The following is a 6,000-nucleotide window of genomic DNA, read 5'->3' as shown; positions in this document are numbered from 1 at the left end:
GGAAAGTTTGCAGGGGGGAAGGGCGCGTCCCTGCCCTGCAACCCGGAGCTGCTTCCCGGCAACATCCAGTCTAGTGGCGCGCTGAGGACTCGGAGCCCGCGAGAGCCCAGGCTCCAGGGCCCCAGCTCCCCACGCCGCCTCCCAACAGCCAACACTGCGGGCCCCCGGGGGCGAGGCCCAGACCCTCCAGGTCCCCAAGGGTCTGCAGCTGTGCCTCTGCGCGCCGCCGAGGCCGGGCAGAGCAAGTGCACAGGTGCTGATGAAAGGTACTCACGCTCCACACCCGTGTGCCCCAGTCTTTTTGTCCCTGGCTGCAGAAGCGACCACCGTGCACATTTCCTGCTGCTTTTTAAGATCATCTCATGAAGCCCAGGCTGGCTTTGAACTCTCACCGTAGGCAAGGATGACCGTGAACTGATCCTCCTGCTTCTGTCTCCCAAGTGCAGGGATTACAGGGGTGCCACCACATTACACCACACCCCTCCCAAGTGCAGGGATTACGGGAGTGCTCAAACTCACCTTCTTAGTCAAAGCTTACAGCGCATCCTATCTGGAGCGTTGTTAGGAGAATCCTGCTTCCATAATTGGAGAAAGAAGGGTCTCAATCACAGCTGCCAATTCTCCAGCTAAATATGTGCGGGGCAAGCATGGGGGAAGGCAGTTCGCTTTCTTCGGGATTAACTAGGTTTTACTATTGGTGTTGGTTAGTTGATTACTAGCTTTGTTGTTATTGTTGTTGTTTTGAGACAGGCTTTTCCTGTAGCCACAGCTGGCCTGGAACTACTTATGAAGACCCGGCTGGTCTCCAAGCTCTCAAAAATCCATCTGCCTCTGCCTCCCGACTTGGACACACCTGGCTTTTTTGGTTGGTTGTTTTTGTTTTTGTTTTGTTTTTGAGACAGAGTCTTACCAGTCTTGGCTCAAACTCACTATATAAGAAGGATGACCTTGAAATCCGGATCCTCCTGTCTCTCTCTCTCAAGTGCAGGGATTACAAGAGTGCAAGTCCAGTTAGGATTTGTTTGTTGATACAGATAATAATGATAAACAAATGATGTTTGTTATTGTTAAAACTGCATCTCTAAACACTTAGCACCTTGTATGTAATAGGTGCTCAAAAGTATTTGACTAAAATATATTTGTTGTTAAATGAATGGAAGTGGATATAGGTTGTTGTGCTGTTTTTGTTTGATTTTTGTCAACTTGACATACTTTAGGGTTACTTGGGAAGAGGGAACCTCAACTGAGGAATTACCTCCATCAGATTGGCCTGTGGTCATGTATGTGGGGGCATTTTCCTGAGTGTTAATTGATGTAGGAGTGCCCAACCCACTTTGGGCAGGCAGGTAGGCCTGGGCTATATAAGAAAGCTAGCTGGGGGTTGGCGGGGATGAGGAAGGTAGATGAACAAGCCAGGGGGAAGAAGCCAGTAAGCAGCATTCCTCCATAGTCTTTGCTTCAGTTCCTGCTTCAAGCTCCAGCCATGAGTTCCAGCCATGACTTCCCTCCATCATGGACTGTGAGCTTTGAGAAGTCATAAACCCTTTCCTTCCCAAGTTGCTTTTGGTCCATGTTTATCACAGTAACAGAAAGCAAAGTCAAATAGTTGTAAAAGTATCTCTAAGTTACCCTTTCTTGTATATACCCTCAGACAAATGAAACCCTCTAAAATAAAATTGGTCAAATGGCCAAACCTTTGGCAACATCTTCACTTTGGCTGGTGTGAGTTTTTGAACTGCAATTGTAGAGGATTATTCTAGACCTCTCCAGCCAACACCCTAGTTTTAACCAATAGTTGCAGAAGGTATATTTTGCCAGAGAAAACTTGAGAACAATGGGCCATTGTGTGTAACCAACTCTACTAGTGGTATTCAAAGGGTGACCTACTCTCCAATTACAGTAATGTTGCCATAGCTTGGTACCAAAGAGTTGCCAAGAAAAAGTAGATTCCACTGTGGATTAATTTTCCTGATGTGTATAATGAGCAATATCTTCAATGATGTGTAGATGGTATAGTGGGGGGGGGGGGTCAGCCCGCGACAGGCACTGAGCAGACTTTCCAGCATTAGAAGTTTCAGATTGCCCAGCAGCATAGCACCTGCCTATAATCCTGAAATTGAGAGGTGAAAGCAGGAGGATCAGGTCATCGTTAGTTGTATAGCCTGAACTACATGAGATTCTGTTTCAAACAACACATTTCAGGTTCAGTGTTTTGATACAATGAACCTGTTATATGTCTTCAGTTACAACACTGAACAATGGTCAATGAAAATGATGATTAAAGAAAACTTCCTGAAGCTGGGCCTAGTGGCACAGCCCAGGTAGAGACTGAGATAGGAGGATCACAAGTTTAGTGCCAGCCTGGGCTACAGAGTAAGTTCAAAACTGGCCTGGGCAACTTAGTGAGACCCTGTCTCAAGAAAAAAAAATTTTTTTTAAGGCTGGAGAGATGGCTCAGTGGTTAAGAGCCTGAGTTCCGTTCCCAACACTCCTGTTGGACAGCTCATAACAGCCTTATAACTTCGGCTCCATGAGATCTGACACTCTCTCTGCATTCTACGGGTATCTACACTCAAACATGCTCACATATACACATGGAATCAAATCTTTAAAATTGTTTTTAAAGATTTATTTTTTATTTTATATCTATGAATGCTTGCTTACATATCTGTTTGTGTATCTTGTGTGTTCTTGGTGACATCAGGGGCCAGAAAAGGCTGTCGGATCCCATGGAAATGGAATTACAGGTGATTAGACACTATGTGGGTGCTGGGAACCAAACCCAGGTCCTCTGCAAGACCAGCACATGCTCTTAATTGCTGAGCCATCTCTTCAGCCCCTATTATTTTAAGGACTGGGATTATAACTCAGTGGTAGAGTACTTGCCTAGTATGCAAGGCCCTACTTTCAATCCACAGCATAATACAAAAAAATAATAAAAACTTCACAACTCTATGTTGATATGAAACAGCTAGCTATTTAAATTTGAAATCAAGTCCATTGCTACCTCAGCTGCATGATGAGATTTTTGGTATGCTTTTGAAACAGGGTCTTGTTATGACGCCCAGGCTAGCCCTGAACTCAAGATCTGAGTGAACTTAGCCCTCTGAGTGCTGAGATGACAAGTGTATATCGCTGGGTCTAGCACCTGGAGAGATTTTTTTTTGATCTCCTGAGTTAGGAGACACTAACATGGAGGCATTTTTTTTTAAAAGAGTATTTTATTAGTATTCTATTAAGTACCTGCAGAGGAAACTGAAGAGCAATACGATATGGGGCTCTGACTTCAAGATGTTTATAATTCAGTGAGTGAGACAGGTAAATCGATTATTCTGGAAGAATAGATACCATGATAATCAAGGGATCTCAGGCAACAGCTTTCCTGGAATATAAACAGATCTGAAGTGTTGAAGATCAGCTGGTCAGATTAGAACCAAGCTAACCAATCCAGAGAGAGGAAACCTAACCACTCAGGGAACTCAGTCCACCTGGCAGGAAAGTTGCCTGTGTATACAGAGTAACAGAGAATACTAGTCAGAAAATATGAGTATCCTGGAAAATTCTCTCTGCTTGCTACTTGAAGAATGGATTGAAGGAGATGAGGTCAGAGGCCTTCTGATTTCCAAGAAATGGAAAAAGACATGAGACCCTGAACTGGGCATGGAAGTAAAAGAGGAATTAAGTAGGCGAGCTCTTTAGGATTTAGCGACTGGTTGGAGGCATTGGTGAGGCCCGGTAGATTTCTGGATGAGATACTGCATGAGTTCTAGTGCTGGGTAGTAAATATCAAGACATTTCTGGAAGGAGCCAGGCTGGGCATGTAGGCACCAAGAAAGTGAGAAAACTTTAGTCTTGGGCTTATCATTTCTTAGTGTGTGACCAAGAATAAACTTCATGGTAAAATTAAAGTGATTTCCAAGATAGGAAAAATGGCACACCCCTGTAACCTTAGTACTTGGTAGGCTGAGGCAGAGGGTTGCTGTGAGTTTGAGGTGAGCCTGGACTACATAAAGAGTTTGAGGCCAGCCTGGGCTACAAATCAAGACCCTGTCTCAAAAGAAAAAAGAAAAAATTACTGGATTTTACTTTTACTTTATAGGCAGTTAACATACATGAAAGTTGCATAAACTTGCAAAGGCTGTTCACATATATAACACAGATTGCTACTCATGTGTAAGTGATGTTAAGAGGCATCTATTCCAAATGCCTCCTGTTTCCAAAGGTCCTCTTCCTCCAATAAAACCCTTACAATATATAAAACACTCATTTCATATTCTTGCCACAGCACTGTAGGCTTTCTAAGGCTAGGGGCTAGTTGGGTTGGAATCTTTATGTCACCTCTAAGAAGTGCCCAGCACATTATAGGCACCTAGTAGATGCTGAGTCAGCAAATGAAGTCATTTTATCTTCAGGCACCCTTTCTCTGAATATAGCTTTATGAAGCCACATCACATTAAATTTAATTCCTTATTAAATTAAATTAAATCCACTCATTTAAAGTGAATATTTTGGGGAGGAGAGATGTTCTAGCAGTTAAGAGAGCATACTGCTCTTGCAGAAGACCTAAATTCAGTTCCTGGCACCCATGTTGGGTGACTCACAACTGCATACAACTCCAGCTTCAGGGGGATCCAACCTCTGACCACTAAGGGCACCCATGCATACATGCACATATCCTCCCATACACATAATTAAAAATAATAAAGTGTATATTTCAGTAGTCTTTCTTTTATTCATTTAAAAATATTTATTATTTGTATTTTATGAGTGTTTTGCCTGCATGTATGTAAGTGCACCATGTGTGTGCAATGCCCATTGGGGTCAGAAGATGGTGTTGGATCCCTTGGAACTGGCTGGACCGTTGTTAGCCACCATGTGGGTGCTGGGAACTGAACCTGGTCCTTTGGAAGAACAGCAAGTGTTCTTAACTGCTGAGCCACCTCTCCAGCCCTTCATTCCTTTTTTTTTTTTTTTGAGGCAGGTTCTCATGTAACCTAGGCTAGCCTTGAACGTGGTACATAGTTGAGGTTGACCCTGAATTCATTTTTAGAAAAGTATTTATTAATTTTTCTGTGTAGGAATGTTTTGCCTACATGAAAGTGCACCACATGTGTGCAAACCCGTCGAGACCAGAAGAGGGCATCAGAAACCCCAGAACTGGAGTTATAGATGGTTCTTAGTCACTATGTGGGTGCTGGGAACTGAACCCAGGTCCTCTGGAAAAGCAGCCAGGGCTCTTAACCGCTGAGCCATTTCTCCAACCCCTGTCCCTGAATGATTAATTCTTCTGGAGCTACAGGTGTACATCACCATACCTAGGTTGTGTTTTTAGTTTAATTATTTATTTTTATTTTATGTGTTTGAGTGTTATGCCTGCATGCATGTAAGTGCAGTTGTGTCATGCAATGTCCATGGAGGCCAGAAGAGGGGGTCAGATTCCCTGCAATTGGAATTATGGATGGTTGTTAGCCACCATGTGGATGCTAGGATTTGAACCCAGGTCTTCTGCAAGAGCAGTCAGTGCTCTTAACTGCTGAGCCACCTCCCCAGCCTTCTAGTGGTTTTTAAAAAATCCAGTAATGTGTCACTGTCACAATCAATACTAGAACATTTTCATCACCTCAGGAAAGAAACCCCCAGACCTCATCACCTCAGGAAATAAACCCCCAGACCTCATCTCCTCTCTACCTATTTCTCAGCTTTAGGAAACCATCAATGGACTTTTCTCTGGAGTACCTCCTCTGGACATTTTATATGAATGGAATCTACAGTATGTGGTCTTTTTCCATCAGCATCCTCTTTTCAAGTTTTAACCATGGTGTAGTATTTATTAGCAGCTTATTTCTCCCTTTATGGCCAAATGATATTCCTTTATAAAGACAGACTACATTTTATTTATCTGCTTATTAGTTGATCCCTTTTAGAGTGAAATCTTGATCCATTCGTTCAAAGGGAGCCATAAAAAAATAACATCATGTCAGTATGGATTAGAGTGCAGGA

This window comes from Nannospalax galili, unplaced genomic scaffold (genome assembly GCF_000622305.1).
Source record: "Nannospalax galili isolate Female #2095 unplaced genomic scaffold, S.galili_v1.0 scaffold210, whole genome shotgun sequence".
NCBI lineage: Eukaryota > Metazoa > Chordata > Mammalia > Rodentia > Spalacidae > Nannospalax > Nannospalax galili.
Note: the sequence above shows the minus strand (reverse complement) of the source record.